Source organism: Dioscorea cayenensis, unplaced genomic scaffold (assembly GCF_009730915.1).
Source record: "Dioscorea cayenensis subsp. rotundata cultivar TDr96_F1 unplaced genomic scaffold, TDr96_F1_v2_PseudoChromosome.rev07_lg8_w22 25.fasta BLBR01001248.1, whole genome shotgun sequence".
NCBI lineage: Eukaryota > Viridiplantae > Streptophyta > Magnoliopsida > Dioscoreales > Dioscoreaceae > Dioscorea > Dioscorea cayenensis.
Genome location: NW_024087639.1, coordinates 16,633 through 44,278, shown reverse-complemented (window position 1 = coordinate 44,278; position 27,646 = coordinate 16,633). Strand labels below are relative to the sequence as shown.

At 35.1% G+C, this 27,646-nt stretch overlaps 1 non-coding gene across 1 annotated transcript; it reads right to left on the bottom strand.

Moving 5' to 3' along the window:
- Positions 1-12,736: 12,736 nt before the first annotated feature.
- On the bottom strand, positions 12,737-12,843 carry LOC120255951. The gene has a single exon (XR_005535153.1). It is a non-coding gene; the product is annotated as a small nucleolar RNA R71 (small nucleolar RNA).
- Positions 12,844-27,646: the final 14,803 nt, after the last annotated feature.

Below are 27,646 nucleotides of genomic sequence, written 5' to 3'. Positions count from 1 at the left end.
TAGTTATAGAGGCGGTTATAACCGCCTTCATGTTATTAAAAAACCGCTCATGAGATAAAACTTATCCCTAACGGTTTGGTGTACAAACCGCCTCTAAAGTATAGAACCGGCTTGATACAAGGCGGTTTAGAGGCAAGTAAAAAAACCAACGCTACACCTATAGAGGCGGTTATAACCACCTCTATAGGGCTTGAAAACCACCTCAAAAAACACTTTTTGTGTAGTGTATCATCACGACTTATTCAATCACTAAAACCACTCTCTCATGCATGAAAAATCATTGCAATATTGTTACAATTGAGAACCCTTATCGATGATGAAAAATAGAAGTTATACTAAACCCTATGCCTTGTCTACATCCTTTACTTCCAACACCAACTCTCAAGCATTGTCGGATACCCACATCTGAGATCTCCACTGAAAAAGATCCTTTACATATTAGGCCGCTAAGAGGCATGGGGTTTCTGCTCGGGGTGAGAAGAAAGGGAGAAGATAAAAGGTGGTGGGGACAAGAGTATGCTTAAAGGGCTTAGGTGGCTTCAAGTGGCATTGGGGTGGACTACATGTCAGTTAATATTGATGTGGAAATGACACATAAGCTTGCTGATGCAACAAACGAATGCTGACACGACATTTCCGGCAACCACGTAGGTAAAATCATACCGAAATGCTCTCGTTATCCTCCGGTAAAAATGTAATTGAAGTCAAAACTGAAATGATACAAATTAAAAATCTAGTTGCTCAATGAAATTTGACCAAAAGTTCTATACCTACTCAAGTTATTAACCCAAACATGAAACTAAATTGTACATAAATATGGGTTGTGTTGGCTCTCAGTGAAATTATTTGCACTATATCTTGCTAATATGCAAATATGTTTGTAAAACCAACGACCAAGCTTGATAGGTTTGGGACCGATTTGAGCTAGCTCAAAATTAATTAAATAACTCCCGATAGAAATTAGTGAAAAAAATTTACTTGAGTTAGGCACAATTTTAATTTTGGAAGTCAAGTTTAGCTTAATTTAGTTTGGATTATAGAAGCTAGCTAAAAATTAATTAAATGACTCCCGATAGAAATTAGTGAAAAAAATTTACTTGAGTTAGGCTCAATTTTAATTTTGAAAGTCAAGTTCAGCTTAATTTAGTTTGGATTATAATAATCCAAACTAAAACTTAGTTCGAAAGTAAAAGTTCATTTACAGCTTAATTTTTATTTTTTTTAATAAAATATATAAATTATATAATATTTGCAATATGTCACATGGGAGACAATAGGATACCAGTTAAGCACCCACCCACACACTTATCCCACCAAACCCTTTTTTAGTTTTTTTAAGGGAAAACCCTATTTATTAGAATAATGAGATAATAAAAAGAAAATATTATAGGAAAATAGCAAGACCGAACAAGCCAGTTCAGAAATAATAACAACTGAATAGGGCTATTTAAATAAGTTATTACCCATTGTGCATTTTTACGAAAGACTTGAGGGCGTGAAGCATTAAAGCATAGCCTTAGGGACTTCTTCTGATCATTTCCTTTACGTTTCTTGATTGGTATAAAAAGAGTAGGATTTTGTTTACAAGATGCATTACTAGTTACTCCGTTGACATGACCCATGTAAACCATGTTTAAACTTTCATTAGTATTAGTACGGACTTTGCATTTATTAGTTTTTTTTAATGAATAAATTATATTTATTAAGAGAGAGAAAAAAGTACATAAAAGTATACATTTGAAGTACCAAAGCAACTGATTAAGTAACTGATAAAATACACTAATCATAGAACAAACAGGTTACAAGAATCACACAATGCTGAACAAAAAAAAAACACTCAAATTAGAGAGGAAGAGAGGTCCCTAGAAGAGCTCGGGGTACTCGTGTTGCGGTAAGATCAACCAGGCTATCTTTTGTTCAGCAAAGACTACTCGCGCACCCTTCCTGGATACTGCATTTATTGTGTGCCAAATAAATTAACACCTTTAGAATATAAATTAATTAATTATTAGATAAAACAAAGAAGATTATATATCTCAGAATAGTTAGCATTCTATTATTAATTATTATAAACTAACAAAAATATGAAGTGCTACTTTAATTTCTACGAGCTTGCTATATTTGTTTATTTAATATATATATATATATATATATTATAAAAATGCTGAAATTGGTAAAAATTAATTCTTTTAAGTGCTACGAGGTGCATTTCCTAAGCTATTAATAAATTTATGTTCTTGGTATATACAAAAATTTCTAAAAAATCAAAGTGAATTAAACCTATTCATAAATGATCTAAAACAATTATTCACCAGCTTATATCAGAGTGTCAATTTATTTTATGAGTGAAATACATTTTCAAAGTTGAGACTTGTTTCATACACATAAACATTGATTCACCTCATTTCTACCAACTAAATAACCATAAACAAAGTTATATCTGCTCATATGAAGATAATTGACAATCCTTCCCATATTATTCGATCAGATTTGAATGTGATGCGATGGAAGCGTTAGTAAGAATATATAATTATATTTTATTGCACCAATTATCGTACCCTTGTGTCATCAAGTATGAAAATATTACCACCCTACCATTTAGAGAGAGTGATGAACAAGCCTATCAAAATTATCATTGATTTCCATGCACAAGTAGTTAAGTTGTCCACTTCTTATATCTTATATGATTATTTCCATGCACAAGTAGGTAAGTTGTCCACTTCTTATATCTTATATATATATATATATATATAGCCGTAACAATCAAATCTTATCTAAATTGGGCTTGAAATCAAACAGGGGGCCAGCGTTGGGCTAAATAAATAATAAATGCTATCCACCCACAGTTTTAAATTTTAGAAATCATGGTAGATAGAAATTGGTCAGTAAATGAAATGGCAGTGAAAATTACTTGATTAATTGTCTTTCTATAAATAGCGACCAAAGGAAAGAGCAAACCATTCATTCCGGTGGTAGTTGAGTGTCGATAGTATACTAAACTAATATGGCTATCCCAAAGAGCATTTGCTTCCCTCTCTACGGCCCCGCTCCTAGTTGCTTCTCCTCTTTCTTTGCATGGCGAGACTTCATACTTTACTCCGGGAATCCCTCCTCTCGGGCCAAGCCTTGTACTATCTGAGCTACACTTTCATTATGCGATCCCGGGCGCAGCACGGGTCGAAATATGACAGCGGCAAGCAATATGGGCTTCCAGGGCACTAACGGCAGAGGCACTAGCTGCAGCGTCACTATGCAGAGTGATGGTAACTCGGTCATTTATGACAACAACAACAAAAGGTCGTGGGCGAGCAACACCAACGTGGGACAAGGCCACTATGTCCTCATCCTCCAGAAAGATCGCAACGTTGTCATCTATGGCGGTGCACTCTGGGCAACCAACACCAACAAAATTGGCGCCTCTGGCGTTATGTTCATCGAAAGTAAGGCCACCATCTTTGGTGCTTTACACGCTAATAAAAACTACTGAGGGAAGCTAAGAGCGCAAGCATTTCCATGAGTCGTCAACAAGTGAGATCTTTGAAGCTCATCGAACAATATATATAATAAGCGCATCCATAGTCGTCGTTCATGCATGCGAAAGTTATGAGCAGTAATCGGCTTATATATATAGCCGGTGTGTTTAATTAGTTTCTACTGTTGCATGCTGATGGTAATGAGAAGGTGATGCATTCTATGCCTCCTTGCTTCTTCAGTGCTTGCCCCTTCCAAGCTTCAAATCATGCAGATCTAACTACTACAACTACTAATAATAACTTTTTATAAAATTATAAAATTTAAAAATTATATTGGGATTTTTCTATTTTGTGCTTTTTCCTCATGAAACTTATATATAATTGATGGAGTGATTGAAGACATAGAAGCTGCTTCTAATCAAGACTATGTTTGAGTAATTAGCTGAAGAAATTCAGTGATCCATGCTCAGCTGAAAAAATTCAGGAATCCATGTTAGTTCAGTTGGTTATGTTTTGGAGGGAACAGTGAGGTTTAATTTGGAGGGTCTAGATTTGATCATCTGGAAGATGTTCATTAGTTCGAGGCAATCCGGGTCATGTTTTATCGATCGTTTAGTCAAGTCGGGTCCAAGTGTATTGAGTCCTCATTACTTATATATATATATAGTCAGTTCTTGTAATGTAAAATATAGAAAAGTATTCAGTAGAATGGTGAGAGGGGAGGATGGGACTCACTGTGCTTGCTTTGAATCTCTGATCTTCAGATCTACAATTAGGGCTCGTTTGGTGCTTTGCAATAAAAGATTTTCCCTATATAGTCTTTCACTGTAAAGTCTTTCCCTGCAATTACTTTCCGTGTAAAGTATTAAAACAATGTTTGGTATGTATGACAAAAAATGTAATTGAAATGCATGTAAAGTTAATTCCTTCGTTTGGTATGGATAGGTTTCTATGTAAATTTTATATGCATTCTCAATAATTGCACAAGAGTATTCTAAATCCTTAAAACTTAAATCATAGATTGGAAAGATTATCACTGGGATTGCATCTCCTACCTTGGACCTAGACGTCCTATCTTCTCCATCCTTCAATTTATCACATTTTTATGATGACTTTGATGTAGTGGCTCTCTTCTAAATTAAAATGTTCTCTTTTCACAAAGCATAGTCTTATATATAATTGCACAAGAGTGTTCTAAATCCATGAAACTTATATCTTACATTGGAAAGATTATCGGCAATTGCATCTCCTGCCTTGGACCTGGACGTCCTATCTTCTGCATCCTTCAATTTATCACATTTTTATGATGACTTTGATGCAGTGGTTCTCTTCTAAATTAAAATGTTCTCTTTTCACAAAAGCATTGTCTTATATACATTGTATTAATTTAATTTTTCCTTCCTTAATTTAGAGCTTACGTCAAGTTTGTTTAACTAATAATAAATGAATATACTATATTTTTCACCATTATTTGATGTCATCAAAGATTAGGTGATTATTTTATATATAACAATAGTATGCTCATCAAATTTTTCTAAGTTTATTGATGATCACGTGACAAAAACTTTCAAAAATTTTCATATCAAACTATTAAGAAAAGCTTATTCACATGCTCATAAATAATAAATATTTTCAAATGCTTGTTTCTGTTATACAATCTCAGATGCAGAGAAGAAGAACACTAGACAAAGCAGGGAGAAAGCAGAGGAGGAAAAACAAAAATCAGCCATATATTCACGAGTAAAAAACAATATTTTTAATAACTGATAATACAAGCTATTTAAAAACGAAAACTCAAAGTGGATGAGTCAAAGCAACGGGCTATCATAGTAATCAACTAGCAGCTTAACTCATCGGTGCCTCGAACTTAAACAACTTCATCAGATGATGAGATCAGAACCATCCATTTCAATCTTTAGCCTCTCCTCAGTCTTCCTTCCTGTCTCACAAGCAAGTGAACTGGCTTTCAAATATACAAACACCAGAAACAAATCCGGAACCTTAACTAATAAAACAAACAACATCCAGACCCTTTATAAATAACATTCAGACATCAAGCTCTGATCTCCTTCCTATAGACAAACTTAACTTTTAACTCTTACGCCTTGCTTTCAATTATCGCTAACAATCTCAACCTTGATTGAAGCTCAGCATATACCAAGCTGACACCTAAAATTGCAAAATCTTTTCTCATCTAAACACTTGGTGAAAATGTCTCCCCAAGCTGTTCTTCGATTAGCGAATATCAATTGAACTTCACGATTCATAACTGACTCTTGGTCAAAGTGGAATTTGATATCTATATGTTTTGTTACGCTATGTAACACAGATTTTTAGCTATTTCCACACAAGCTTTGCTATCACAATAAATCTTAATTGGTTCTCGAACAAAAAAACTCCATAATCAATCGACTTGCTTCATCCAAAGACCATGACAACAAGTCGCATTCAAAGTAATGTGATTACGCTTTAGGCAGTAGATAAAGCTACCACTTCCTTCTTTCTAGAATACCAACACACAACTCTAGAACAAATATTAAACATTCCTCTTGATGTACTCTTTCTGTCTAGTAAATGTCCACCGTAATCACTGTCAGTAAATCCTTTTAAAACACCACTTACATTTGAATTATACTAAATCCCATAATCTATTTTATAAGACAAGTATCACGAGAATATGTTTCGATGCACCATCTTGAACTTTGCAAGGCTTATTCATAAACCTTGATAAAAAGCCGACAACAAACATTATATCGGGGCCTTGATTGTGTTAAATATAATAGCTAACCAATCAAACTTCTGAATTTTGTTACATTTGTCATCTCTGATTGTTCAAACAATTGCAGTTTAGCACTTGGAGTTAAAGGCACAACCATAGATTTGTAGTTTTGCATATTGAAGGATTTCAGCAAATCCACTACATACCTCCTTTGTGAAATGTGTATACCATACTGATCTTGCCTAATTTCTAGCCCCAAGAAATATGGCATAAGGCCTAGGTCATTTATTTCAAATTCACTCTTCATTGCTTTGCATAATTCAGCAACCAGCTTTATGGAAGATCCCACATAAATGAGGATCATCTACATACAGCATAAGCCAATAACATATCTTGGGTTTCTTACGTTTTTCTATATAAAGTATGTTCAACAACACTTCTTTTTAAATCCTACAAGCTGAAACCAATCTGTCGATCTTCCATACCAAGCCCTTGGAGCTTTAACTAATTTATACACCAAGTGTTCTTTTCCTGCAATCAAAAATCATCTTGGTTAACTAACATATACCTCCTCTTCAATTTCACCATTAAGGAAAGCTGATTTTACATCAAGATTAAATTGACCACCCTTTAATTGCACCAAAGCCAAGATAATAATCATCGTATCAATCAAGCTATAGGTGTAAAAACTTCCTCATAGTCTATCCTATATGCTTGTATATAACCCTTAGCCACCAATCTTGCTTTGAATTTTTCTACATCTCCATTGTACTTGTACTTTGTTTTATAAATCCATTTTGACTCAATTACTTTTTCTATCGAGGAGGCAATTGACACAAGTTCAAGTGCCATTTTTGTATAGATTGCATTTCTTTAGCTGAGCCTTCTACCAATTTTTGAATGTTGTTCTTCTTCAAATGTATCAGGATCCGATATTGTGAGAGCAAATGAACAGACTCTAAGTAAATGTCTCTAAAAGATCTAACTCTCTGTACAATTGATTCATCCACTAATGTCTTCTTCTCTTGTTCTACTTGTGAAACTAGTGAATGATTGCCACTTCCATCTCAATTCTTTGCTGCGGGGAACAAACTACTAGACAACACACTATTCAATATAATATTTGGCATTTCAGTCTCTTTAACACTCCAATCCCACTTTTCATCTTTAGCAAAATACAAATCTCTACTAATTATCACTTTTTGTTACAAGATTATATATTCTCTATGCTTTTCAGAGCATAAGCATTTCTCTAGATTTCTAAAGTTCTCTCCATTCGACTGAAGAACAAGTTCTACGCCTTTTCACGGATGTGCTTAGGCTGAGCATGGGCAGAGCACAACCGTGCACTCCTCGTGTATTTCTCTACTTGGATACTTAGCTGATTTTTACCAAAGTCTCGAAAAGGGCACGCCTTAAGCACACCCATGTTTAGACCGTGCTAAGCTTGAAAAGTTCCTTTTATTGCCCAGATCTAGGTTCTTAAAAGAAGAGTTTCGCCAAGGTTTTGGGGATCCACTTTGGACAATCACCGGGGTTGAGACAAGACTTCACCACACCTTTTGGGATATGAATATAGAGTTGGATGCACCTTTAAGAAGATTTTACAATAGAAAGAGGAAGTCATGATTTCTTATTATTTTGTACTTCTTTCCCTTTCTCATTTGTATGAACTCATGAGGGGCTAACTGTTCCCACAGTGCCTCAGACTATGAACCTTGTTGTTTAGTGTACTTTACCTAACCTTCTTTCAATGGTCATGGAGTTTTAATGTGTTCTTATGTTAAATCTTGTGTTGTATAACTTGATGTGCCTAAATTGCGTGGTTGTAGCTATGAAACTTGACATGTGTCGATTATTGTAGTTGTAATTTCCTTGTGTGATTGCAAAACCTAACGTATAAGAGACCCGTAATCACAATTGCAAAAACTTGACCTATAGGAAAAGCTCATAGATACAACATTGCTTGTAAGCACACATAAAAACTTTGAAATGCATTTGATAGTCATTAGAAGCAAGTCAAGACACTAATACACTTGGGAATTAGTTTGAAGCATTACTTCTCATTGATTACACATTGTATCAGTCTTCCCATATCCTTTCATCCTTCTTGATTATATCACTTTAGTTTATTCACAACCAACCCATAAGCCCGACTAGAAATTAGAGGAGAGATTAGTACTAGAAGTCTTAATCTTTGTGGTTCGACAACTCTATCCCTCACAGTGTACCAGTTTATTACTTGATATGATCCGTGCACTCATAGAAAGTATATTTAGGAAAATTTGGATTCTAGTGATCTAGTCATTGTTTATATTGTTCATATTTACGTATTTTTCTCTTTTACCATTCTTATTTTATTATCTTTATTTTTGCTTTTTAATTTGCTTTTTGTTTAAGGTTTTTATTTTATTTTGTTGACGGAACACTTGTATGACCAGAGGAAACTCTTCATCTCCGTTATTAAGCCTTGTCCTTCTTTCACGAGAACAACTATGAATTGAAACCAAACTTCATATAGATGGTACAGAATATGTGATAGTTTAATGGGTTTCAAGATGAAGACCCATATGAGCACTTGAAGAATTTCTTGGAAATTTGCGATACTTTTAAGGTGAACAATGTGTCTGAGGATGCAGTTTGTATGAGACTCTTTCCATTCTCAGTGCATGATAGTAACGCAAGTGTATGTGCCAATCAGGTAATAAAGTGTGTGTAAAGTAGAGTGTCGGTGGCCAGGGAAGGAGGTGAATACTAGCAATGACTCTATACCCAAAAAATAGCCTAAATGATGAGTGATGAGTGTCTGAATAAAAACAAAAGAACAATGAAGAATTTGGGAAATAAATGGAGAGAGAAATCAAGGAAGAAATTGATGTTCGGGCATAGCATCCCTCTAGGGTTATGAGGCATAGGATAATGGTTGTCTAAACATGCAATTCTATTTGACCAGAAAGGTTTCCAGAAATATACCTAACCTTGATTTCTCAGGTGAAGTTGAGTATTATTTGCTTTGCAGCGCATGGAGAACATGAGGATATGATTAGGGTGAAAAAGAATAAAACAGGTGTCACACACACTGTAGCATATTCTATCGTAGCTAGAGTCACGTATCTCATTCACTCGCAATCGATTACTATAGCACGTGTATTCGCTGCAAAAAGCCATAGCGACCAATGCATCGTAGCTTGGAGAATGTTTGACATTTATTGATTCAAAAAAAGTTTGACCTAAGGCATACGGCTCGAATGCAACCAGTATTGACCTCTTTAACAACCCCGGTATACATTGATTTGTGGCATTATAAAAAGCCTCTTCTAGGGCAAAAACAAGGAAACTTCTTCTTGGCCTTTTTGGGGAAGCCGCGACTATACTTTTCTTGAGGCCTTCCGGCCATTTTTGGCGATGATCCTTGTGGGAAACGAGCACACATTAGCACCAAGAGGTAGAGGAGCAAAGGAGAAGGAGTTGGAGTAAAGTTCTAAGCCACCATTACATCACTATGCGAGGCTTCATCGATTCAAGGAGATCAAGATCATAGAGGGAGTCTTCTTGCTTCTTTATTGTCTTTCTTTTCCTTGTATGTTGTATAAGTATCTCTCATCATGAGGGATTAACTTATTTTGGTGTTTGGATGTGGATGAACCCTAAGGTTTATTCTTTTTGTAAGAACTTGGGATGTTGTTAGTCATTTAATTTGATGGTTGTTTGAGATTCAATCTTTCATGCTTTCATGTCTAGAATTACATTTGTGGAGAAATCCGTAATTCTTTTATGAGTTGTACACGTAGATGTGACCTACTCACATGTACTAGATTTAGGAGAGATTGAAAAGGGATTCTTGTGCCGACACGCGAGAGATCGGTGTTGGTAGCCTAGTCGCCACTCTCTCAAGTTGGGGATAAGATGGAGAAAAAGAATCTGAAATCGGGGCTGAAATTGGCTTTTAAAGGGCTGGAATTGGGAATCCACATGCCCGTGTGAGCGCCTGATAAGTACTTGTGCAATAAGAATGCGAAGCGTTCTTTCCTTGTGTTGAGCATTACTTTTTTCGGGTTTGAAAGCTAATATGGGTATATTTATAATACTTTCATGCAGATAGGGTTGTGAGGCCGAATATGAGAGAAAGAAGCCAATGTGGGTCATAATGCACCAATTTGGAGGAAATCTTGCTAAGGTTCAAATGCGAAGACATAGGTCGGGTTCGAGATGCGGGAATATGTGCCAACCTCCTTATATTCGAGTTAGCACAACTATTTGGAGGGGCACAAGGGCAGTCACATTCAAGCATTCCGACTTGTGCTTATAGAACAAGATCTCCACTAACATGTCCGTTATTGAAGAAGCAAAGCGATCCACGGCGTAAACATGTGCCCGTTTGCGTTACCTCGAAGAAAGCATGGATTTGGGAGTATTTCGGGGCGGTACTGTAGTAGGGTATTGTAGCAAAAATTGTAGCAAGAATACTATACCAGCACTATTCACAACCGGCCGAGAAAATAGGAAAACAGAGAATCCATACGGGCATGTGGAAATTCCACACGCCCATGTGAAAAATCCACAGGGGCGCCCATACGGGGTTGTGAAATCCCGATTCCAGCCTTTAAAAGCCGATTTCAGCCCCGATTTCAGGATTCTTTTCTCCATCTTTTCCCCAACTTGAGAGAGGGTTACAGTTAGGGTTTTAAGATATATTGGCTAGGGCTTTGGAGAGGTTCTACGGCTCCAACATCATGCACCGTTTGGAAGAAAATTAGTGGGAGAGCTTTCGTCAGCACCGATCCGGCGAGGTGTATCCTAGGCCGGACAAAGGGACTCTTCCGATGAGTAGAGGACTCTCCACAAGACCATCGTCATGACTAACAAGGAGGTTTTCTATGGATGCTTTGATTTTACATTCAATTTCATTAATTGTATCTAGCTCCATGGAGAGCTAAACCCCAAACGGGTACTTGGGTATTGCTGAACCCTAGGATGTATTCATTTCATTGAACCTCTTTATTATGCTTTCAATTAGTTGATGTTTATTGTGAGTTCCAATCTTGTATGCTTGATTGTATGAATACTCCCCTAGAGTGACACTAGGGTTGAGAGTTCTTCTTGGTAACTCTTGTGAGTGAGTGACACACCATAAGAGTTAGACAAAGCTAGATTGGAGAGGGTTGAGAAGGTGAGTCGAGAGGTAGCGAAGTGTCCCCTTTCCCCTCTGGTGTGATCTATCCTACCTCCACATTCCAAGAGTTCTTTGTGGCTATAGTAGAGTGAATGGGCTAAGGGATGACCTTCCGCTGGGGCTTAGTTATGAGTGCAATGGAGTAAAGCGTTGAAGTGATTTTAGCATCTAGGGCTTAATTATGGCTAGGGATCTTTCACCTGGACCAAAGGGTTAGGTCTATGCATAGGAATAGGGTTTATCATTTGGAATCCCTAGAGCTCATTGCAATTCTATACGAGTGCTAGGTGTTGGGATTGTTCGATTTCTCCTCCGGGACATGTATAGAGTTAGCCATGGTTGACCTTAGATTTGGGACTATGCAATTAAGGATTTCCATGACTCACTATTGCATTAATTACGAGTCATAATAAAGGTTTCTTGCACTTGAATTGATTTCCCTAGGTGGAATAATATCCGGGTACCCCATCTTTATCGATTGCCTTACCTTCTCCTTTACTTGTGCTCTGTTTCTTGTTGTTTTTACTTTTGAGAATTGAATCATGTGACACATATCCCTATTCATCTTCCACATTAGTTAAGAAATAACTTAAGTGTCTTTATTCCCTACTCTCTGTGGATACAATACCCACTCATCTGGGATTATTACTTCGACACCCGTGCACTTGCGGTTTACACGCATATACGGACTTGTCAAGTTTTTGGCACCATTGCCGGGGAGTAGGTATTTAGAGGTACTTTGCACTTTGTTTTCTTAGCTATTCATTTATTCATTCTATTTCATATTTTCTTATTCTATCATCGTTTTGATTTCTTTTTCTTTCTTTTTGGGTGCAGCTCTAGGTTATAACCCGAGGGAACCCCTCCATACTGATTGAAGGAGACCCCGAGCTTGAACGTACACTTAGAAGAAAAGGGAAAGAACCTATGCAAGAATAGTCTAATCTAGCTCATTTGGAGTAGAAGAATCGAAAACAAGGCGAGAATAGAATGAGCGGCCGGACATTATCCGATTATGCGGACCTTGATGGTGAGTGATCACAATCGAGCATTGTGTGTCCCCCGATTACATCTCGAACTTGAGGTGAAGCTAGACATTCATTCACATGTTGCGGCAATCATGACAGTTTAATTGTTTGGCCGATGAGGATCCAAAGCAGGTCATATAGAGAACTTTCTCGAGGGTGTGTGATATGTTGAAGATAAATGGGGTAACGGATGATGCCATCAAGTTGAGAGCCTTCCCATTTTCCTTGAAAGGGAGAGCAAAGCAATGGCTAAACTCATTACCTAGAGCATCAATTACCATATGGGAGGAGATGGTAGAAGCTTTTTCTTGGCAGTTATTTTTCCTCCCGAGAAAAATCGCAAAAGCTTAGGAATGGGATCTCATCCTTTGTACAATTGGAATTGGAGTCTCTATTTGAGATGTGGGAGAGGTTCAAGGAGGTCTTGAGAAAGTGCCCAGAACACGGATTCCCAGAGTGGATGACTGTTCAGACCTTTTACAATGAGTGCGAATCCGAGTACAAGGCAACTCTTAGATGCGGTAGCAAGAGGTACCTTAAGTAGCGAGACTCCCGTTGAGGCCTGTCAATTAATTGAAGAAATGGGGTTAAACAGCTACCAATGGAATGCCAGGGAGAAGAAAAAGGTGGTTGGTCTCCATGAGATAGATGCAGTGACTTCGTTGGCGGCTCAAGTGGAATCATTGAGTAAGAAATTAGATCTTCTAACTTTAGAGCAGTAGCGGTGCGTGATTAATTTCACGGGTGTAGTGGAGGACATGCTCCCTCCGATTGCCCGATATCTATTGGTGATGCATCTTCAGTTTAGAATGTCAATTTTGTGGGTAATGGCATGAGGAATCAAGGAAATCCATATAGCAATACCTACAATCCGTTGGAAGAGTCATCCCAATTTCTCGTGGAGCAACCAAAGGTCCACAAAAGGCCATAGGGCCATCGGGTTTTCTAACAACAAGGCCTAAATGTGGAAAACATAGTTTCAGGTTTGGAGACCCGAATGACCGATTTGGAGAAGGCTTTGACTAGGTTTGTGTAATCGTCAAATACAAGGTTTGAATCAGTTAAGGCTACACTTCGTAACCATATCGCCTCCTTACATAATCTTCAAAATCAAGTGGGGCATATTGCGAAGTTCTTATAGGAAAGGCCACATGGAAGTTTGCCAAGCAATACCAAGACCAACCCTAGAGAAAGCATTTGAAGGCGATCACTTTGAGAAGTGGTCGTGAGGTTGACTGATGAGGCTTCGATAAGGGTATCTAAATGTAGATGTTTTCAAGCATATATCGATTTACTTTGCATGTATTTTGTGAGGGTTTGATGCCCATTTTGCGCTTAATCAGTCTATTATTTGCTTTAGAGGGCACAAGGAAGCCATGGAGAACAAGAAGATATCATTTGGGCGAAAGAGAAGAAAAGGGAATTTCATACTACCCCCCATACAACCCGAGTATGGGGTCGTATGCATCTAGTATGCAATGATTGATTTGGAGTGTCTGCGATTTCCATACTACCCGGTATGAGAGCAGTGATGCACTCGAGTATGGATTGCGAATCTAGGGTTTTTGGGTGCTATACGACTCCCATAAGACCCGTATGCTCAGGGGGTATAAATACCAACTTTTAGGGCAGAAAAAGGGAACTTTTTGGCTGGACCTTTTCTTGGCCGACTTTGGGGAGATCACTTAGGAGATACAAGTGAATACAAGTATTGTAAGAATTGAAGTTTTCGAAATAAAACAAATTAGTAATAATTTAGTGGTGAGCTTGAAGAGCATTTCCAAGTGTTTTATTTTTTCAATATCACAATTTTCAAATAGATATTTTGAATTTCTAAAACATTTCATGGGCACACAGGTTAAAAAAAGACTTGTAAATATAAGATAAAGAATGTGTTCAAGAATTGAGGCAAAATTAAAATCACTGTGTTTAAGGTTGCACAAATTATAAATGGACAATTAGTTACATCAAAAGTAACTAATTAGAAAGAGATAAAGAAAGATGCTTGTGCACATTAGTGATCCTTATTAGATGTACTATGTCCACCACTTCAATCAAAAGTCATTGTATGGCCATGATTGCAAGTGAGATCCTTGTGATGCTGGCGACCGTCCATCTTCATCAAATTCCCCCCTTCTTTTTAATTCTCTCTCTATATTTATAATATATATATATATAATATTAATTCTTATCTCAATAATTAGAGAGGAGTTAATGAAAATTATGTCCCAACAAAGAGGAAATAAAGCAATAACATGATAGAGATAAAAAAGCGAGTGAAGAAGGCTTATTATGTATTTAATTTTTATTAAATTTATTTATGTTAAAGTATTATATTATTAGAACATCAAGATGATGTCTATCAATGGGAGGTGTTAAGAGTAATATAGTACTTTTTATAAGAATAATTAAACAATTTAATAAGGGTGTGTTTGAGAAAATTTTTATAATAGAAAAGAATAAGTTGGGGCGATGTGGGGATGAGGCTCTATTATTACTCAAAATAGGTGGGTCCCTTTGTAATAACGCTATTTCCATCACTTCCACCTCCCTCTTCTCTAATTTTTATTATTAATAATTATTTTTTAAATCACCATGAGAGAAAGAGAAAAATTAAAAAATCTATAAAAAATAGTTTTTTATTAAAAAATCACAGATTATTATACTCACAATCTACATCACATTCATGATATTATACACAACTTAATAGCAAATTATAGCTCTCATCTTCAATAATTCATTCATATTGGTCCTACGTTTCTCTAATTCTTTGTTGATCCAAGCAATTATAGAAAGCGTAGGGATCAATCATACTCTCTCTCTTTATATCTTTCTTTCTCTTGTGAGTTGTGATTTGATTCTAGCTACTAGCAAGCTAGGCCTCCCAAAAACCTTGTGCATCATAATTATAGAGAGCTAATACCTTTGTTGCAATCGACGGATGCCCTTCCTCCCAATCTTCTCACCATGCAACTTTAGTTGAAGAGAGAGATAAAGAAGACTTTTTCAAACCATTTTAATGATTGTTGAGAACATGTTATAATTTGTAAAAGCATAAGATCAACAATAAACTCATAGCAAAGGGAAGAACAAGAAGAAAAGAAAAGCAAGTATTATTTCCTAACAAGTCTTTGCTTCACAACTAGCAAAAGGTTTTGAGTAGGAATTGTAGTGCAGTATTAGGATTTCGTTGTTTCATTGGAAAAAATTGAGCATAAAATAAACAAATCAGACCTTATAGTTGTTCTTTTTCTATAGTGAACCTAGCAGTGAGCGGCTTGCTCAATCTTTACAAGTATTTTCAGTTCTTGGCGAGTCTTGACACAAATCTTGTCTCTCTTTTAACTAGACCACTGTTCAATATTTCCTCAATCGGTAAAAATCTTATCACATATTCATAGTTGACATAAAAAGGGTAAATAGCGAGGCCACAACTGCTTGAATTGAGTTTGAAGAAATAAACTTTCAGGTCTCCAACACCCATTTCATGAGAGACAACATCTATTAGTGGGCATACTTGTCTTGTCTCCAATTACATCATATCCGAACAACAAATTCAATAAGAAATTATATGATGTAGCAGAGTACCAAAATAAGTTCTTGAAATAGGCGGGTCTCAAGAATTCTATCAACTCCATTGAATGTCGAGAATCTAGATATGTACAAAACGCGAGAAATGTCGGAAAAATAACGGACTTTTTGAGGCTAAACATTAATTTAATAATTAATCAAATCACGAGACTTTGTGATTTGATTCTAGCTTCTAACTCAAACATAAAACATGAGTTGGTTGTCTCTTGTGTAACAAGAGATACAAACTGTTTAACCAGCACTAGGTGCACCAAAATTATTAAAACCTCATCAGCTATGTCATTTTGAAAACCATGAACACATTGACAGAAATTAACTAATCTACCACAACTATGACTCACTTGCAATTGACTCCAATAGTTTTTGTTTTCCTTTAAAAGCAACAAAGACATACCACACATATTATTTTTAGATAAGAGACATGATCATATGCAAATACTGACCTTGACTATTATCATCCCCATTAAAAATGCTCAAGAGTCCAACAATGTGAAACTAGGACGAACTATCAGTTCAATAATCAAATTTCTTTGAACTAATCAAAGATACTCCACTTAATATGTTATACGCTACACTTTAACTATAAAAAGTATTGAATTAGAAATGAAGAAACAAGCAATGGAAGGAAAAGTTAAAAAATAGAGGTAAAAATAATGCAAACTCAAATTGTTTTGATTGCTACCACCGTCCCGAGACAAAAGGGTCAATTTCAAGTGTGGTGGAATATTCCACTGAGATATTTTGAAGGAGTGATAGGAATGAAAGGTAAAAAGTCACACCAAGGGAACAGTCAGTTATCAAATTTAACTAATCATGAGAAACACGGTTGAGGCCAAACATAAAACATGCATTATAAAAAGGTTGTGCATGCAAAGGTGGTATTACACCCATCATCTATTTATTTTTGTTTTTGTTTAACTTATAATTTATCATATAAGCGGTTGAATTGTCTTCCCTAATTGAGTTGATAAAATAAAGAGGGATTCTTCTATTTGAACTCTACGTCTCACCATTCAATCTCGAACTATAAATTGAGTCTATAATTACGTACTTTTGATGTAGTGCGCTGGTTTTACCATATAAAATTAATGATATGGGGTACATGTTTGACTCTTTTATTTTACTGTTCTTGGTATATTAATGCAATATAATGCTTGGTGTACAAATACATTAATTGGTTAATTGCATGGACAGAATACAATGACCATGTTTCTATGATTGTATTTATTTGCGTTTCTTTCATGCTCATTCAACTTGTTCTAACATGAATGAATTGTCATTCTCTCCCAAATTGTTGACTAATCTTTGAAGTTGTCAATGTTAAAATTCTTTCATGGAGATATGTTAATTTCAGGGTTGATCATGATCCATTTATATTCAGCCAAATTATTAATTGTATGTGCTATATTATTTTAAAACTTCATTGTTCAGTATTGCCTATGATTTTTGTTTAATGAGAGAAATTCATATCTCGATAAGTCCAAATCTTGAATTTAAAATGTATATGACAGTATATATCATTCCTTGTTGTCTAACAGTTTGGTGGTAAATCATACATGATTGAGCTACAATGTGATGTTATTCTAGTGTTTGGTGCAATGCATCCTCTGTAAATAAAGTACTCAACAATTCTAAATATTTATAAGTTTCTCTTCAATGATTTACTATTCTTTCTTAAAAATATATAAAAGAAATGAAAAGCATGAAAAAGAAGAATAGAAAAAGATTGAGGCTAAAAGTGCTAAAAAGAATCGGGTTCCTTGTACACAAGGTTATGCTCGATAGGCTACAATTTAGAGGGTAAGAGAGTCATATGAAGGGTTACTATCGAGAGTTAATATTTCATAAAAGCCTAAGCACGGTTAGAGTGGGAACCAAGGGAAAAAGAAAGAAAACCATCTCATCTTGTGAGAACAACAAAATAAAGGCAAACATGCATATGCGATGTGCTCGAGACCTCCAGAGCTTGGAAAAGCATACACTCACGTTACTTGAAATTCACAAAATCAAAGATTAAAAACATGCGAGAAGAAGATTAAATCAAAGAGAACACCTAATACGTCCCAAAAAATATGCGTAGTTTCATCACATCTTTATCTCAAAACATCAAAATGAGAAAGCAGAGACCGAGACCATAAAAGACCCTAAAATACAAAAGTCTATCAAAGCATAGATCTAACAATAGCATCCATGCATGAACCTCTAAAACTAAATCGGGGACTACAGTCACTCCAATTACAAGATGAGCTTTAAACAACTCCCCAAAAATGGAAGCAAATGATTCGAAAATCGAGTGGAATCAGCGATTCACTATTACAAAAATAAAAATAAAAATCGACAAAAGATCCCGAAAAATTAGGGAAAAGGGCCCATTTATTAAGATGCACCGAAAAACAGTTCTAGCTAAAATTTTCAGAGCAAAATGAAGGATGGCTCTACAAATGCTTGGATCTCTCAAAATAAGAATGAAATAAAAGAAAAAGTCTGATTATCAAAAATAATTTTCGAGAGACTTGAAAGAAAAATAATTCTGGCTAAGATTTTTCAAACAAGATAGTAAAAAGGCTCTTACAAATGCTTAGATCTCTCAAAATAAGAATAAATCAAAGATCAAATCAAGAAGTTGACTTCTCATTGTCCATGAACAGTCGCCATTTGTCAACAATCAAGTAGAAGAAGTAAAGGGTGCATTAATATATCTCTTTCAAACTTGCTAAATACTTAGATATATAAGTCAAATCACTTAAACATGCAACAATCAAGTAGAAGAAGCAGTGAGGAGCATAAATTACCACAATGATAAAGTATATATAGAAGATTAGCGGACAATACTATCAACATGTACAAAATTGAAGGGGATATTAATATTAAAAAGAAGCTTTAGCAAACTAGATCAGAAAGAAATGCAACAACTTGAGAAAAAGATATCAGACTCTTCATAAATCATCTTAAAAAAATTCACTTCATAGGTAGACTAAGGTTTGTTTAAAAATCGACTTCAAAACATTTTATTGGGTTCTCCTAACTTATAGCCAAAAGTTCTATTGAGCCCTGGACGGGTAAGAGCAGATCAAACAGCTCGAAAGTCTAACTAGGACATGGTTTCTATACAAATATACGCACATGTGGACAAATGCAATGTGTTTAGCAAAATCAAGAACATGATAGTATAACACACATTGCCTGCTAGGAAACGAGGCCACAACCAGAGACCTAGATCATATTGAAAATAAAAAATTTAAAAAGTCGCAGCATAAACAAATCATTAAAAGACATTAAAATACTAGACGACACAAGAAAGACAAGTGTTTCGAGACATTACAAAGGGTTTTAAAGGATAAGAATATGAGTTGAACGAAAGAAAAAAGAAGATTGGAACTGAAAAATCTAAGTAAAAATTGAGATAGAGTGTTGCAATACAAAGGCGCGTGAAGGTGCAGCTGAGAGGCCAGAAGAAAAAGACCACAAACTCTCTTATCTAGAAAGAACTCGGGTGGACAATGCGATCAATGGGATTTACGTAATCCAAACATGTCCCACAACACTAATCTAACATGTCCCTACCAAATAAACAACTCATGTGCATCGTATAATCATGCGCGTGGGAGGAGAGGTCATGCTTTGACTACGTTTACCACACATGGAGCGGATGATGCTAGCAGTCTTGAAAGGCTGAGCCGCTTAAGCGGGCATCACTATGGTGAGAGAAACATAAGTTCTTGAATGCACGCAATCCGAGAGGCCAATATCACTAGCTGATATTTATGTATTTAAGCACATGGTGGTTTAAATAAATACTTTTAAATCATCTTCATGAGAATATATCCGAGCAAGTGTCTTCAGAGGTTTATAGATCGCATATATATTTCATGCCTCTCAAAAGCACACTCAACAACACTAAATTCCTTGCAATATCTTCCTCAACAAAAGGGAGGGGTATTGTCCTTTCAAAGGCTTACAAAAGTAAAATAGTGCTCCTAGTTGTTCTCAAGTTGTATTAATAAACCAAAGTCATGTAGTATGTATTTGAAGAAAATGCAGCACTTTTCAGTGGGTTACATGAAATTCAAGTCTAATATAGACTGATTTGCACAATCATGTCTATCTTCTCATGCATTCTAAATCACTTCAACAATAAAGATTATGATAAATGAATAATAAGAGATCTATAACAAGTAGATGGAACATTTTAATTATTCAAAATTGATCAAGTATTGATGAACCTGGCAGGGTAAGTAATCTCCAGCTTGGTAATGTCCTTAGAAATAGACTTCAAGAATATTTCCGATGGCTTCACCTGCGGCAGCAACTTCAATCCCAAGCTGCAACAGCATAGAACCTCCACATAAATCTAAAAGACACCAACAAAGAGTATAAACAAAATCCTACCTTTTCTTCAAAAATGAAAGCTCAATGCTACTTTTTAAAAAGAACACGTGGATTTTACTCTTGATTTATGATTCCATTGGCCTTTTTCTTTTGATTTATGATTTTTTACAGTGTCCTTTATTTTCAAATTTATGCAAATCCACTGCAGAATGTTTTGATTGCTCAAATAGTCATCATGCTTGTCAGTTAACTACAATATTTAACTGCAATTTTCCACATCTTAATCAAGATATAAAATTCCACAATCACACACATAAAGATATGTATCATAATATATCTGCAAAACAAGATATAAGAGCATGTAACTAAGATAGGAATCCAAGGAATTGGCAAAACAAGAGAACTGCTGAGTAGTTATCATTATATTGAAAAGCTAATAATTCTTGAAGTTGAATTGCATAGTTACATACAAACCAATAAAGCTATGGATAGAAAACAATACCAACTAGGTATACGAACATCAATCAGCACAAACAACAAACTCTCTAAAAATATCTATCACTCAAACACATAAATTATTTTTTAATCCACAAGCTAAAGATGTGAAGATCCTCTGCTCTGATCGGGCTGCAGATTTATCATACACTACCTAAAACTCTTATGCACAAATAAATAACAAGATGGCATAATAGTTCCAATCAACAAGAACATCAAACACTAACCAACTTTCAAGCAGTAAAAAGTAAAAACTAGCGTTTCATCCACAAAGTACATACAAAGATCCATTAAGTCAAAACTAGGGCTTTTTTCACAGTACATACATATCCAAAAGGTGAAAACATCAGAAACCTAAAAGCTTAGTGTCCAAGAGTCACTAAACATAGAATTTTAAAAACACCAAGACTGGTCTTACATAACACAAATAACACAAATAACACAAAAAGCAGTTATCTCTATAAAGTCCAACTAAAAACATTAATCATGATACTTTCGGAAAAAGAATTATACTCGGTCCAACTAATGAAGTGCATTCAAAACAAAGTGCTGGATATTGAGATGCTGGATGATGGTTACAAATGAAGAAAGTATGGAAAAGAAAGTTGTGAAGAATGGCCAAAGGCACGATAATTTGAGTTATCCTACCTGTTAATATTAATAATGACTTGATGAAACCATATGGTTAAGTAAACACTCGAATGGAAGTCGGGAGCAATTATGAGTGAGAACACCTCTTCTTAAGAGGTGGACGAGTAACTCAAGCTCGAATTAATGTCTCGAGTAGATTCGAGATTCGATATCAAGTTTAAGATGCACAAAAACAAAAATTAATGTACAATACTTTTTCCGACATCTAACATTTGAGATAAAGATGACCAAACTTATCATCGCCTATTAGACTTTTAAGAAGTTGAATGAAGTAATCCTATTAAAAATCAGTGAGTTTATTTGTAGATGTAACCAGATCATAAGTAGCATGTATCACATTTAGTATGTCATACAACAAAAGCAACCGAAATGTTAAATAAGGGAAGAAACTTAAAACAATAGCAAGATCCAAGTGCACTCAAGCATGCTCATGGACACCAAGTAGCCAAGAGCCTCCTTCACTACCTCTTAATTCCTTCTAGAGCAACGACAATATAACACAAGTGGCCCTCCTTCTCTCAACCTAATCCTTCACTTCATAACTCCTCCACATACGACCCCATCAACAATTAAAGATAAACCAATAAACATCAAGATCCTCTATTAATTCACTCCCTCTCAAGTTCCCACACCATCATCAACACCATCCTCCAAAAAAACAAAAATGTCTCCCATCCTCATTCCTCCCCTCCTCCTCCTCCTCTTTTCCACCATCCTCCTCCCAACAACCTCCACCTCCACAATAGACCCCACAAACTCAACCTTAAAGCCTTAATTAAGCTCAGTAGCATACAAATTGAGATGAAAACCTAAAAATAGTCTATGGGATGAGAATGCCTCTCTCGCGGGGTTTAGAACTCACCGGCGTTGGTACGGTGGTCTAAGATCGGCACTCTAACAAAGAACTGTGGGAGGCGATCGCCAATGCGCGAAGATCGGCGAAGATTGTGCAAGTGAGGGCTGGAGAGAGAGTCCACCGATCGTCGAAAGTGCGAAGATCGGGCGAAGATCGGGTGAGAGATAGAGAGAGAGAGTGACAGTGTGTGTGTGGGTGTGAGTGGAGGAGTTGAGTGAGTGGTGAGAGAGAGAGTTGTGTTTTTTCAATTTGTGGGGGTTTTTAAACCACTCAATTTATTTTTAAAAAATTATAATATGATTATGGAGGGGTTTTTAAAACCCCTCTATTAAAGTGCTTCTAAAACTGAAAATCAGTGTAGTGTATATATATACAACATTAATAGTTACTATTACACAAGTCTTGTAGTATCCGAACTTAATAGGTCTTGTCATTCACTGAATTGCAAGGACATGAACATTGAAATGACATATGCGGATGACATCTAAGGATATTGAAGTGTTGAAAAAAAACAAACAAAAACAAAAGAAAAACTATTATAATATTATATGTATATATCAGTACTAATTTTATTCCAATCCATTGAATTTTCCCAATTACATGTCTCATGCTTTGCATATGTGTTTGCATGTTGCGAAGTAAACGAAAATTACACCAACTGTGGAGGTTGCCATTGTGATATGCATCGCATGCATCATATATACAACTCAACACTCATAATATAAATAATCTTTTGTATATATACATACATATATATATACAACATTAATGGCTACTAATGTGCAAGCCATGCCATTCACAAGATGAAATAGTATCCAATGGGAATAGGCCTTGTCATTCACTGAATTGCAAGGACATGAACATCGAAATGACATCTATGGATGATATCTAAGGATATCGAATGGTGAAGAAAAAACAAAAGAAAACAAAAGAAAGGACTACTATAATATTATATGGATAAATCAATACTAATTTTATTCCAATTCATTGAATTTTCACTATTATATGTCTAATTCTTTGCATGTGTTGCAAGTGGCGAAGTAAAAATAAATTATAGCAAATCAGTTGCCATTATAGTCTCTGCTCACATTTCTCCTATACATGTACAATCGTCAAAACAAACAACCATTGATGTCACAAGCAAAATCACTAATTGCACAAATTACAGTGTGTGCAAGTGGCAAATCATTTTACAATCATCTTAACTATGTATGTGTGTTTGTATGAAATCTAAATGTCTAAACTTTTGTTCTCTCTTTCACTTTGAGTGGTCCATGGAAGGAGAGAAATGGTGGGTATATATGGTTGCTTGAAGCGGTAAGAGATGACAAAGGAGAAATAGCAAAAGTCCATGGGACATATTTAATTTTTATTTATTTCAATAAATTATTCATTGCTTTAATTAAATACATGTTATTTATTTGAACCAAAATTATAAATTATTCACCTATATATATTTCTCAAAATTTAGACTTTTATGTGACAAAGGAGTGTAATATTCTCATAACATTAATTAAGCTTTTTACTAATTCATGTAATCATTTTTCAAATGTATCTAAAAATTCTTACAAAAATTATAATTTCTTTTTCGTCCTATAGAATCTTTTATATGAATGCTAGAACTAAGCTTTTATCCAAGTGTTTTTAATTGTTAAATTTTAATTATGATGTCCAACGTTACTCTTAATCATCAATATTCATTTTGTATTTTAAAAAAAACTATTTTTAATAAAAAACTAAAAACTAAAACATAATAACACAATCAATTGAAAAGATTAACAAACCCATAATGGTTAATCGGTGAAGCAGTCCAATTACTCCTATTCAAATGATTCACTGTCCTTATAAAAAATGGATGGCTATTTATCTGATAGAAATATGCCTATACCAAATTACTAGTTCAAAACATCGAAGAAAAAATTCCCAATGTAAACATCTATTCATCCCACCAACTCTAACAAATCATTCAACATATATTCAACTTTATTTTAAAATCCTTGATTGATTCATATTAAATTACTAATTAATATTGTTTTATTTTGATTGCTTAATTTAAATTATTATTATTTTATTAGATTAAGTATTAAATTTTGTATGTCAATTGTGAATATATAGTGTATATATATTACTTATATTTCATAGTTTTAAATAAAAATATAATATAATTTAAATATTTATAAGTTTTTACAATCCGCACCTAGTACTAATTATAAGAGTAAAATAGTTGAAATAATTTTACAAATTATATAGTTTAAATAATTTAAATATTTAAGAAATTAGTATAGAAATAAGCATACTACTCTTACGTAGAAGTTCCCATATTTCTCTATACAATAAAATTAGTTAACAAACAAACACAAAAAGTGCACATCTAATTTTCTTGTGTAGCGAACTAAGCAATAATTTGGTTCCAAAGAATGGAATGGAGAGGAGTGGATGAGTAATAAAAATGAGGGGATTGAAAAAGACATAAGAATGAAAACTATATGTAGTTGGGCATGGATTGAAAAGGTAGTTTATTGGGAATGGAAAAAGTGAAAAAAAAAATATGATAATATGACTGTTATGTTCTTTTATGCTGATAAATATTATTATTATTGTACATATAGTAATGAGTTGTGACAATTATTTTTAAAATTATTTAAGTATTAAAATTAATTCATTATTATAAATAAATATTTAATTTTAATAACTCACATAATATCCAAATCATTGTTAATCACTACAAGAAAATTATTATTTAGAAACAAAGATTTTTTTCATTCCTATTCCATTGCTAATTCGGGCTTTTAGCAACGGATTAGAAAATGTAATTTATATGTTTTGAAACCCCTTGTTTCTAATTTAAATAGAAACGGGAAAAATGTTCTGCTTTCTAACTTTTAGAAACAGATTATAAATGGAAACCAATATGTTTCTAATTTTTTTGAAAAAATTAAAACGGAATGATGTATGTTGCTAATCCATTTCTAAATTCAACTAGAATTATGCTTTCTCGATTTAAAAATCAATTTAAAACGAAAGTTTTACCGTTACAAAAATTAGAAACGGATTCCAAACGGAATATTTTCTATTTTATTTTTCTCTCTCCTCATTAGAAACAAAAGTTTTTTTTGTTCCTAATCCGTTTCTAAAACTTTTTTTAAATTAAAAAACAATTTTTAAACAAATAAATCCATTTCTAATTCGTTTCTAACATTCAAGTAAAAAAATTTATATTCTTGATTTTTTTTAAAACCTTGTATATGAATTTTATTTTTAACCCTAAAATACTAATAAATAAGATAAATTCCTCAATTCGTACAAAAAGAAATGTTTAAGTATATATGTTCAACACAAAATAATAAGTATACGACAAATACAACTATAAGTCAACATCAAGATCATTAGTCAATGGATGTGAGTTATCTGTAGTAAATTGTGACTGCTGAAGAATCCTATTCTCAAAACTCATCACCATGTCCTTCATTTGACACATCATCTCCTCATGATATTGGTCCCTCTCCTCTTTCATTTCAAGCATAATTTGTTGAAGCCTCTCCTCACAATCTTGGACTTGAGTGAGAGTTTGACGCAAATCTCTAACCTCAACCTTTAGTGTCTTAGATGATGAACCTGTGGAAAAACTTGAAGATAACTATGGATAAAAGATACATGCTTAAGACCCTATTCCATAAACCCGACTTTTCTTTCCTCGCCCAAACAGCCTCATTGTATAGAGCTGTTTCATCCACAATAGGAAGCTCGTCATGTCCTTTTTGTGTTTGAGATGACTGCTCCACAAGCTCCAAATAGCAATCCTACATCAGTTAAGTCAACTCATTAAATATTATTCTTAAAAAAATTTAATATAAACTCACAAAACATTATAGACAAAGTCTATAATTGAAAATCCCACAAAAATTGTTCCACTTACCTTAATAGATTGAGCATGTGCATCAACAAGCATGGAGTTACCCTTCTTTGTATGACTCACTTCAAAAAGCTCAAAAGGGCGAGGATCACGTCCAAACCTTGATCACTAGAATAACACAACAAATTGAATTTTGTTACAATTAGCACTAAACTAATTCTTTATAATTTTGAAACATATTTATATAAATATTAAACAAATTACCAATCTATCCGCATGGGAAGCATGAGAACTGGAGCCTCCTGTGTGTCATGATATACCAGATCTAGGTCCTGCAATCCCAGTGAGTCGGTTTGCGGTAGCTTTCTCACACCTAGTTTTAAATTCCGGGGAATTCCATGACTCGGTCCATGTTTTCTATGCATTGTCAGACACATGCATTGATTTTTCTTTCCCTGATAAGTGCTTGTGCGATACGAATGCGAAGCATTCATTCCTTATGTTGGACATTACTTTTCTCGGGGTTTTACACTAATATGTGTGTTTTTATGTTACTTTTATGCAGGTAGGGTTGTGTGGCCGAGTATGAAGGAAATAGGCCAATGTGGATAATAATGCACCGATTTTGGTGGAAATCTTGCTACGGTTCAGACGCGAAGACATAGGTCAGGTGTGAGATGCTAGAGTGTGTGCCAACCTCCTCGTATTCGAGTGGGCACATCATTTAGAGGGGCACAAAGGCAGTCACATTCGAGCATTCCGACGTATGCACATAGAACAAGAGCTCGACTAACGTGTACACCATTAAAGAAGCAAGTGATCCACGACGTGAACGTGTGCCCGTTGCGTTACCCTGATGAAAGTATAGAATTGGGAAGCTATTCAGACCGAACATTGTAGCAGAGAACTGTAGCAACACTGTAGCATATATTTTAGCAGCATTGCTCACAGCCGGCCGAGAAACCAGAGAAACAGAGAATCCACACGGGCATGTGGAAATTATCCACGGCCGTGTGGAAATTCTGCACGGGCACATGGAGCATCCACGCCCGTGTAGTCACCCGATTCCAGCCCTATTTAAAGCCGATTTAGCCCCGATTTTGGTATTCTTTTCACCATCTTTTCCCCAACTTGAGAGAGGGCTTCGGCTAGGGTTTCGAGGGGTATTGGCCAAGGTTTTGGAGAGGTTCTACGGCTCCGACATCGTGATTCCTTAGGAAGAAGGTTGGTAGGGAACCTTCCGTCGAGGCGTATCCTATACCGAACGAGGGAATCCTTAGACGACGATTAGAGGACTTTCCACAAGACCATCGACACAACTATCGAGGGGGTTTCTTTATGGAGTCATTGCTTTTACATTCTATTTCTTTGATTGTACTTAGCTCCATGTAGAGCTAAACCCCTAGTGGGTACTCGGGTATTGTGAACCCTAAGATGTATTTGTTTCTTTGAACCTCTTTATTACGCTTTCAATAAAT